This window comes from Perna viridis, chromosome 7, assembly GCF_037379345.1.
Source record: "Perna viridis isolate PV_CMFRI_1.1 ecotype Kerala chromosome 7, ASM3737934v1, whole genome shotgun sequence".
Lineage (NCBI taxonomy): Eukaryota > Metazoa > Mollusca > Bivalvia > Mytilida > Mytilidae > Perna > Perna viridis.
Genome location: NC_142451.1, coordinates 31720404 through 31732705, shown reverse-complemented (window position 1 = coordinate 31732705; position 12302 = coordinate 31720404).

Genomic DNA, 12302 nt, shown 5'->3' with positions numbered 1-12302 from the left:
ATATTGATTGAATAAATAAATGTTAAAGTAACAAAGTAACAAAAGCAAATGAGCAACTCGGACTCCACTAAAAACTGGGAGCATGGACCAGGTGCACCTGTAGGGTAAGCGTCCTCTGCTTTTCTAGAAACACCCACCGAGTTGCTCATAAAAAGTCAAGTCCGGGGAAGACAAACGAGGAAAAGAAAAACTATGACCCGTTGAATAAATCAGTTTTCATGGTGCTGATCAATACTCCATAACGAGTTCATGATGACGACCATAACACTTCTGTAGTGATGACTTCAATCTTGTAGCAACATAACCCTGTTCCAGAAGCCTATTTGTTAGAGTTCTAGTGCGATACAAAAAGTCTGTGTAGTTTCGGCAAACTCTGGCATAACGTTTGAGTTGTGATATGAACACTCCATACGCAGGTGCTGAAGGGATGTTGTCACAGATGAAAGGAAAGGTGACAATTCTGAATGAAAAGTCATCACGTTTGTCGTAAAGTTTGGTCAATAGCTTTCCTTTACCATCCATTTCTAAGTGTATGTCAAGATATGAGGCTGACCTTACAGTGTCTGTAGTATCCTTTATCTCAAGTTCTTTAGGCATAGGTGCAATGTATCAAATCCCCGAAATTAGGATTGTTTAAAGATAATACGTCATCTATATAGCGGAACCTGAGATTAAAGAATCTAGCCAAGAAATCTTTAATGTCAATCAACGAAATTGTAAATTGTAAATAAAGAATTTAAAAAGAGTAAGAATAGCGCAATGTTGAAGGAGTGGAAATATGTGGACAATAAACAGCTGAGAACAACCAAACAAACAGCAACATAGAAAACGTTGCACACAATCAATAAGAACTCAAATTATACACGGGCGGAAACGAGCAAAATGAGATATACTAACTACTCACATGTACGTACTTCACATAGCAAACAAGAACTCTTGGAAGGTGCATTTACAAAGTCAAGTGAAATATGTTCTTAAAGTGAGTTATATTAATACGAAGCTTTAGCTGAGAAAAATATTCACGAACGACGATATTGTCATAGAATTGGTTGTGAAAACGTTGCTTCCTGATTTATGTTTAAAAACATACTATTCATTCACATTGATTTTTTTAACTGTAGTATATTCTAACTTAACTGTGAGAAAATTTCCAGACACTTCCGGGTAACCGTAAAGTAAAATATAAATAAGCTGCAATCAAAACTTTGCATAAGCACAATATTAAATCATGTAAATAGACTACACAAATTTTAGAATATAATACTATAAAATGACTATTACATATATTGCATATATATGTCATGTTTTAATTTCTTTAATTTTGTTGTTGTTTTTTTTAATGGTAATAAAGATGAACCATTTACCCTCGAAAGTTCTTTGTTTTAACCAGTTTCTCTACATTAACTTGCAATTCAAATTTGTTGCCTACTGTTATACCAGGAAAATGTAAACAATTTTTGTTCAAATATGCATTCTGAGATTGCGTCAGTGATATTGTTCGATTAAAACTAGAATACATAAGTTTACGATTGATTTGTTTAAAAACTTATTCTATTGGATTCAATATTAATTTAATTTTATTTATATCAGCAGTTCTCATATAGGCACATATCCCGTTTATTTCAGCATTTTTCCTGGAGACACATATCCTGCAGAAATGACAGTTATAAAATTTACATGAGAATAATGCCTGAATGCTCGATGGATTCGAAAATTTCTATTTGTAATTCACGTGGAAAAGCAGAAAAATCGCTATCTGGTACAGTGATCCTTTTATTTTGTCCACTAAAACTTGGAGGAAAACGATTGAGATGTGCTTTGACAGTTGGCAATAATTAAATTTATCTACTAATTCGGCACAATTATTTAAGTATAGATAATGTCATGGAATTATGGGTTCTATTGCTCGCGAAACTTGAATACTATATAAATCACAGAGCTAAGAGGGTGATAAAGTAGTTCATTATCCGAGAAAGTTGTTTTCATCCACAGGCTGACAATGTATTATCTCTATCACCCTCTAAGCTATATAGTATTCATTTTATTATACTGAATGTTCAATTGTCATTCTTTATATCAAAGTAAGCCCTAACAATCAATTTGTATGTTTGTCATTTGTCTTTATTTTCTGCGTTAAAATTGTTTTATCTTCTTTCGGTCAGTTTGCATTCACTTGAGACGATACTGTAAACGTCAACTGTGGATCACACCCCTTTGTGTGATTTTTATTCAATGACCTTTTCCCCGCTCACAAAAATACATGTTAATAAGATGTTTTTTTTTAAGGTCAATAATGCAGTGTATAGACATTTAACATCAATGACATAAATTCTAATTTGAACAATTTCTTTTCCAGTTCAATACAACCAGATCAGAAATGTTTGGGTACAGATTCATAGTAGATTTGGTATCATATGAAAACAAAGTAAATGTCTATTAATCGATGTTATTTCTGTTATTGGACGTTGCGCATATTTATTTTCCTTTAAACCAAAAGTTATTAAGATTGAATTGGTTTATAATCTTACAAAATTCAGCAAAATGACATGAAGTATAATAACAAAACAATAACAGCTTATGTTCTTTTTCAATTCAACATCATAAAAAACGAGCGTAAGCTAGTTTATCATTATATTGAAAGAAAAATAGCAAGTAGATATTTTGCGATTTTCAAGTTTCAGGAGTTATAAAACCCTTTCTCTATGTATCTTTTTTTCGCGGCTTCACATTCTGCTTCTGCAATTGCGGAATTCCTCGCGATCGTTCGCCTGTGAAGACACTAGTTATTACGGGGAACAACGATCTCGCTTTCGACCAATTAGATTTGACAGACAATGAGTCACAATCACACATCAACTAATAGCAACTGCAAATTTTCCATGGTATGATATCAGAAAAATATCTAGCCGTATAAGAAGTAAATATAAAGACCCAAATATAGAGAAAGAAATACAGTGCAGGCTTTTTGATATAAGTCATAGTACAAATTCGTGAATCATTATTTACGAATCAAATGCATTCTCTGCGTTCTATGCCACTACTCGTAGACCAAAAGTATCAGAAGATATTCAGGAGCTCATCAGTTAGACTTGTCTAACTCTTAATATATCATAGAATATTTACCGAAAATTGCAGTATAACAAAAAACAAAAAAAAATTAACTTCAAGCTCAATTCGTTGTATTGTACACAAAAGAATATCTGGGCTGCAATTGTTTTTTGTCTGTTTGTTGTTTTTTTATTTTGATATTTTGTTTGTTTTGAGTACTTTCATTTTTGTTTAATTCTGTGGTTTTTTTGTTTTTTGTTTTTTGTTTTGCCTTTTTGTTTTGTTTTGTTTTTTCTTTTTGTTTTTGCTTTTTTGTTTTGTATTTGTTTTTGTTTTTGTTTTTGGGGGTGCTTTTGGACTTTCATTTTCAGGTTAGTGAGAGATAATTCAATGAAAAGCATACTGAAAGATTTATACCATTGGTATTTGTATTGAATAAGAGATGTTTGGGTGTATGTTTACTTATATGCACACAAATAACGCAGAAGCATAAATTTAAGTAGAAACCGTGCAGTTTCGACTGAGAACTAAAAAATCTATTTTAAAGTTTCGTCTTGAAAAAAACAAGTTGAACAAAGCACATATGTGATCTCCCATAAAAGTTAGTAGCCGTGTAACTTATATTTAATTAGATAAATTATAGGAGACTTGGCAGCACAAATTATGGGACGAAAAAAACACAAATAAACCTTGAAAGCATGAGGCTATGTTTTTATTCTAATATGCAAATGAACATTCTGTTTGTCATAGACAATCTATTCATTAGAGAATTGAAATGACTAACAAATCGATCTTTGAATCGTTTTTTTATCGATATTTTAGTTCTGTTAAATGGCTTAAATATAACAATAAATCCTACACCAACTTAAATGTTAATTTAAGGAACCATGAAAAGTCATTAACATTGCATTGAAAACAAATCATTTAAAGGTTATTGCATTAGCACAAAATTACAAAAAAATTCGAATCAAATATATTTTAAAACAAAGTCGTTATCCAGTACACCTATTTCAAGGAGTAACATCTCATCATCGGCATTTGAATAAAAAATAAAGGAAGATCTTAATAAAAAAGTTATATACAAATACTCAAACCAAAAAATATCAAAATAGGAAGCCAAATCCATCACCGAGAGGTTTTACTATGTGCAATTCAAGAAAATAAAGATTACATGTTTTAGGTATTTTAAAATTTCTAATACTGCAAATTTTGATTAATAAAAACAGATGTAATTCGGGGTTTGACAAGACCATTGGGTTGGTGAATATTCTCTGGGGACATTGACCTATAAAATTTACCTGCCATTTGTTGTTTCGAATAATTTAAGATGTTCAATTCACTTCCATATTATACTTTCACTGAAACTCATGGACATCCCCATTTCCGGAATATCATCCGCTTTGACAGCTAGTAGTTTCTTATTTATGTCTAACAGTAAATTCCCTGACCATTATTTTATTTCTTTTTTAATGTTATGGCAAGCATTATAATAGCATTTTCTGTCCATATTAGGTGTCTGGTCATCATATGACCAACAGACGTGTTACAGTTACATAATTTAATTTGAAACAAGCTTTATTATTGGTTGCGGTTCTATTTGAGCAAACCATGCTATTTTGTAAAACTGGTTTGGTACTATGACGTCATTAACATCGTTTGGTATACACTCAAGTAATCTCAACCTAAATAACGTCTTGATTGTGATTCAATTATTCATATTTGGACTGTCATGTATTAAAAATCAAATCATAAGAAATATTTCTAATTTATGAACGAACTAACCTGGTTTGCTACAGTTACCATTTATAAACATAAGAAACATTCCTTAAATAAACTAAACAGGAAATGAAATATTTATAAAAATATTTATAACTCAGGAGAATTTTCTATTTTTTTGTTCTTATGTCCAAAACAACTAGCTTGTTTCGATACTGTAAAAAAGGAGATGTCCTGGAAGCACATGAGAAATGTAAATGAGCGGTATTCATAGATCGTAAATCCAAAAACAAACGCATCGAATCAAAATAGACATAAAATATTAAGAAATATGTCGTGATTATTGGTCAGTTGACAATTGGTAAAGTAGAAGGTCTTTTGAATGACACAAACACAAGAAAGTATTTATTAAACTAATATAGATACTGATTTTATTACTAAGCCTACGCAATGATTTTGGAAGTCCCTGAGGTTATTTACGATCCCAGTAATAAGACTTTCTGAATCCAAAATATATCAAATTTGTACATCAGATTTATCAAAAATTTGCAGAATTACAAATTTTGAAATACATAATCCCCTTCATTCCTTGTATTGCACATAACAGAAACTCTCGGTGACGCATCTGACTTCTTATTTCGATAGGTTTGGTTTTAAGTATCCTTGCTTACTACTAACCTTTAAATTTCGATCTTTCTATGTGATTGATTATAATGTTTCTGATGAGAGCTTACTACTTGAAACACGTGTACAGCATATTCAAATTTGCAATACTAATACATATGATTTGTGTTTTTGTATTTGCTCTAGCTAGGAAGACGTTTTGCACCCTTATATTACTATTGTTTGTTAAAAATGCCATAAAATGAATCAAGGTCACACACATCAATTACAAAAAGACAGGACTTTTTTGTTAATTATAATTAGTAATGGTACAATTTACAAGTTTGATTTTAACTTCGTTTTTTCTTCAAAAATGATGGACTCAGACCGAATACTGTAAACATTTTACTTTTCGTGGTGTACTTATTTTCGTTATTTTCGAAGTGAAATGAAAACCGCGAAGAATAGTATCCGCGAAATTGATTTGTTAACACTATATATCATTAACCTTTTTTTATACCGCGAAAATGGATACTCAGGAATATGTTCATTTGACAGAATCCGCAAAAATTAATACGTTTGATGTATTGTATAATAGGCAAAAAAAATAAAGAAAGAACAGTTCTATGAAAGTTAAATCAATGTATATTTTTAGCTTTCAGCCTTATATTTTTATAATTCTACCATCAAAAGATTAGAGTAAAATTTCCGCCAAAACCTGTACACAATTTCACACTAAAACATTTAAATTGTTGATATCAATATGGAGCTCCTAGCAACACGAACATCGCAGGATTCATATCTAAAATCTATTACGCGTAGATACATCAAAGCTTCTTAAGATTAAATATTAGGAACGGAAGTGTCATCAACGTTCTATATATGTACATGCTCTGAAACATGAATGACTCAGAATTGTTCTGTCTGCACTAACGTACTTTGGAAATGACGTGTGTAATGAGGACGTGATTGTTTGAACGTAGACGCACAAAAGTCTCACATATTCCCGTTTGTCGAGAATATAACATAAAGCGGTACATTATCATCAAAATCAAATGCTATTTAAGAACAATTATTGTCGTCTCTCGTAGACAAAGCCTAAAATCATATATATAGAGTGATTTGTAGGCCTTTGTATTTATTGTTTCAATTTCACTTTCAGTTCACTTTTTTGTTGCTGGAGTATATAGGTGCAACTATTTCGTTGCACCTTTGTCAAATATCGCGTTTGGGCCGGTGGTTTCCTCATCGTTCATTGGAGATTCGTGGATGGCTTTGAGCTGACATTTTGCATCCCTGTTGGGTTTTTTGGTGTCATGTTAAGTAAACTCTCAAACACTTAAATTACATTTACTAGGTTTTACATATTTCTTGCGGAGAACAAAACTAGTTTAAAATTCGGATCCTATGTTTCAATCGTGAACAAATTCATTTGAGACAACAAAACAATCAAATAAAATAAAATTTACTACATAAAAATATCATGATGGGAAGGTAATGACATGACATAGATTTTACAGATTGATCACGCAACAACCACATCATTTTTTTTAATGAAATCTTCTTTTCAAACAGTAAAAATATATTTAAATGTGCTTAATGACAAAACAGTAGTAATAGAAATAGGTATCATGTGAATTTAAAAACATTACAAATCTAACGATTAATTTCGAATGTTTATTAAAAAATGCATTATTTTATTTGATAGAAATCTGTAGAGAGGGGATAACGAATACTGTGGTAATACAAATTCAGAGAAAGTCAATTATATAAAAGATCCTCTTGAATGCAAGATTAATTCAATATTCATCGATGTATTCCACAAAACACTTCTTTAATATTTAAGTTAGATTTTAAATTTCACATCTAATTCATTTGACTCCTACGCCTTTTCCGAATTTCAACTAAGAAAAATTTACACAAGGTTCTTTGCCATTTGACAATCTTTATTCAAGTACATATCAAACCGCTTACAGTATATTAAGCCTGCTTTTTCGCGTTTCGCTCCAATGAGATCCGTGGGCGACACCTCTGTAATGCCAATCTACTTATAACATCTCGTAGTGTGTAGGAAGAGTATTCGCATTGTGCTTTTTTGTGATTTTTGTACATCGGACTAAAAGTGAAAAATCCCTATACTTAACTTTGGTGAAACATATACTATAAAATGGTTCTAATGAAAATTGATACTTACAGATTCGAGTACTAAAAGTATTTCCTAATTGTGGATAAGAAATACACAAATACCTTTCATGTGTATTGCAGATTGCGATATGCCGTACACGCTTTAAAAATAGGTAATGAGAATACATTTTTTCAGTAATATATACAGTCAACCTTTATTCAGTAATAACATGTGATTTAATTATTTCTTTGAAGTGCATTACATGTAAAATTAACCTTTAAATAAGATGATGGTTACTTAAGACAGATTCGTCTGCAGCTTATATAATACAAAACAGGAAAGAATGACATACATCCTGTTGTTTTATACATGATATCTGAATATCTTTGCTCTCGAAATTCTTAAAGTGTGCGAATTGAAATCTTGGAGTTTTTACAAAAGTTCAAAAAGTCAAGTATATAAAATACAAAGCATCTTTTTATCATTGTTTTTCAGAGACCACCAAGGATGTTTTTACTCTACTAAAAGTTCAACATACGTTTTACAACGAACCATAAAGGCGATACCCGCTGGATCTAAGTTAGTTACGCATTATGCAAATCAGATTAAACTCTCCGTTACTACAAGAAGTGTCCATGGCAGGACATGCCAATAAATTGAGTGTTTAAATGGAGTATGGTAAAATAACAAACTTTTCACAAAACTATGCTGGTAAGACGACAAGTGCTTTCTTTGTCATTCAAAGGGCTTACTAATAAATCAATAGGAATTCTGTGTATTTGTGATACTTTATTGTTTAAGACCTCACCTAATTTCTCTAATATGTTTCAAAAACAAAAAAATATAGACAAAAGTAGTAAACTACTTACGTTCCGAAACCAAAACAATGGAAACTAAAGAGATTTTTTTTTTAATTTCTTTTTCATAAGATAGAAAAGATATCGAAAAATCAATATAATTGTATTTCAGATAGTTGAAACATCTTTTTCGTTATAAATGTACAAAGGAAATTTTTTAAGTAGCAGTCTTTGTAAGAATCATGTAAGTCATGTAATATGTGATACTCCCAAAAAAACGCTACACATTTTTATGTGTGTTATTAAGTTGTTTTTTATGGTCTATATGATGAAATGTATTATCATTCATTCCAATATGTCTGCATGTTTTCCTTTTGCGCCAAAAAGGAGGACTATTGGGCCACAGCTCTTTTCCGCCAGTACTCCTTTTTTCGCCAGTTTACTTTTCCATTTTCGTAGTTAAATTGTGCCAATAAATTAATGAAGATGAAAGGTAAAACTATATACACTGTTCCTTAAGCACTAATTGTTCTGATTATATCACAATCGCTTTTGATATCAATTTTCACTCCATCAACTGCTGAAATTTGTAACTAAGAGTACAAGAGTCAGAGATTGTCGCCTAGTGAGTTCTCCGGACATCAACAGATTGTATTCCTCAATGACGACGGCTTCCTTCTCAGCATCTTTTCTCGTATGAACGGCTGGTGCACTAGTACTTCTCTGCTTCACATATGTTATTGCTTGTATTTTGCGAACAAGCATTGATGGATGTGAATTCTAAAAATACTCGTTGTAATGGACATGACACGCTTCAGAATCGTTTTTGCAAGACGAGCAGTGGATGGAACCTTTCCCTATGTTGTAGACGGAAACATAGCACTGTCGTCAATGTGTGTTGTCAAGACATAGTCGGAAAACCTTTCAGCTACATTGTTACTTGGCATGTATGGAACAAGATCCCCTGGAAAGCTATTACTGACGTCTTCACCTGCAAGAAAGACTAAGCCGAAGTTTTACTAAAGATTTTTACCCTTTTATATTAAATTTCCTTACTTGTATTTTCCGCAAAAGATATGTCTTTTTCTGGCGAAAAAGGAGTGCATGGAATTTTTTTTTCTGGGGTCCATTTTAACTTCGATGTTTATACAATTGGCCCATCTGTTTGTTCATATGAGATTATACTCACTGAAAATCCAAAGGTTTCCACTCTATTTTAGTTTCATTTACGGAGTCAATTCCTTTACGTTGAATTCTACAGTACATTCTGTATAATTAATATATCTGATGAACAGGGTTTATATATATATAAAAAAAAACACATGTTAATTTCTAATTTACAAATTCTATAGATATTACAAATTTAGGTATGTATTCCATGGCAAAAGCCCTCACCAGTATCTATAGAGCTGCATACTAAGACAAAAATTTAAAAATCAAGCTCTTAACCAGAAATACTCAAAACCAAAAAAATAGAACGCCAATTAATAAATTCAATTAAGCAATACTAAGGGTTTAAACATTTGACATATGAAATTGGATTTTAATTACTATTCATCATGAAACAAATAATTGAATTATATGTTTCTTTTTTGTATCTGTAATTGATGGATGATAACGGTAACAACACTAGTTAACATTACAAAACAAGGAAAATCGAAGTCTCCCAGTTCTGTACCATTGTCACATTATAACGCAACTAATTGGAAAGACTGATACCAATACCACTTAATATAATTCACTACTTCGTTTGTTCTTTAATTTATTGCAATAGTTACTCAGTTAATCATATCCTTCCATTTTTGTTTCTTTTTACGTACACTAGGGTCTTCAAAGAAAAGCTTTAAGGAAAGATATGAATGTCGCCTTTTCTTAACAACATCTTGTATAAAATAATTATCCCCCTAATTTACTTGTTTTAAATTCTTAAGAGTATTTCATTGATTGATGCACTACCAAAATTATCAATTAACACATAAAAAAAATCCATTTAATCATAAAGTCAATTGGAACAATCGATTCTTTTCATATCTTTGCATGAAGTATCGTAATTTAACTGTTTTTTGAGTAGGCGATAATGCTATTACTCATCATCCTTGAAATTAGGCAATAAGTTTCCGGTGTCCTAGAGATAATGAAAGACGCTGGAGATCTTTAAAATTTTAATCATCTCAATATTTGACTATAAACGTTTCTACTTCAATGTAAAACAAAAATATCGATCGCTGTTCCAATTATGACATTTTTACCAATGTATCTTGTCAAAAAGACTTAAATAGTGCACAAAATCTATTATCGGTAAACGTTATTGAGAATAGATTGAACATAAGATTGCAGGCAATGGTGTGCTAGAAATTCTGAAAAGGGGCAAAGATCCCCTTGCATCATTATGGCTTCAGTTATTGATTGAATGCGTTATTGAATGGAAGACTATTCTATCAATTCTACCAATCAACGAATAAAAAAATACTTTCAGAGAATGGGTGTAATAGAAATATTGTTCCAGTAGAAATATTTAGCATTTGTATGTCTTTATTTAGACCCTTCACATACACTTGTACAACATTGTATAACAATTCAAAATGTCAATAATTATTTTTCTATTAATCAGAAATATTTAAATGCATATTCTACTATTGTTTCTGCGCATATTGTTTTTAACGCTATTATTTAACTATGCATCTATGACGTTAACGGGATTCCGGGGAATTTCTGTACAGGAACTTAGTTGACTTTACGGTTGGAAAGCTTATCGAAATAATATATATAAACAAGAAGATGGAAAAAATGGGAAATGAATATCCAATATGAACCGGTTCGGATATTTTCAGGACAGCATTTTTTTTTTACTTTCACTATTGATCAATAGGTCAACTGTATATTTAATTACATACGTGTCCGCTGAATATGTAAAAGTGGCTTGCACTTCGAGTAAATCAATAGACTTACATTCACGTCAGTATTGTCCTATTTGGATACATTACTGCTGTATTGGACAAAGTTTTCGGACAGTCGGATAGGAATAGATTTATTTAATTCTAATATTTGTTTACGGTACATCAGTAATCATTCAATTTATTCTAAACGTGAACAAATGTTAGATTTCTATTTGATCTACCGGGAAGCAAAACATACAAAAAAAAACTCTTATAAATATTTTAAATTTCAGTGTTGTACTCAAGGAGTAACTTCTCGTCAGCCACCAGCATTAGAAACAAAAAAAAATTGGAGGATGAAGATTCAAAATGAATACAAAGTACTCATAAAAACACAAGTCGAATCAACCACCGAGAAATTTTTTCACGTACAATATAAGGAATGATACCTCGATTTTTAGAGATTTTAATTTTGTGATACTGCAGATTTCGGTTAACATGGCTAGTGGGTACCAAATATAGCTGCGCTCGGTTGCGAATGTGTAACATTTATATAAGCAATAAACGAAATTCGTGAATTTAAAAGACAAAAAGCTGGGTGTTTGAAACTGTAAAGTTCTTAAATAAAGACTTATTTATTTTATTTTTTTATTTATTTTTAAATTTTTTATTATTATTATATTTTTTTGTCTAATTGATTATCTTTTATAATGAACCGATAGTCATCATAAAGTAACCGTAACTATTTGTAGCTGGTACATGTAAGTGAAATCAAGGATACATTTTACCACGGTCAAAGCTATACAAAATTCATCTCTCAATACAAGAAACAAGTAGATAGTAACGACCAGTTGCTCATAGAAACGGAAATAAAAACGAAACTGATAAGCATATAAAGGCAGACGAGCTGCTATTTATCGACACTAACTGTAAGTACAAGTCCACTCATTACAATAATAAATGATTCAGTTCTATCTATAGTGTCTAATCTCGTTTCCTGTGAAATCATTTGACCTGTTTATATCTGTATGGTCCTATTAATTTTTTGTCATTATGATACTATTTAAGATAATAGTACGTCTATTTTTTTTAATGAAGAATATGTGAGAAGTCATGTTGACAATCGAACGCACCTGT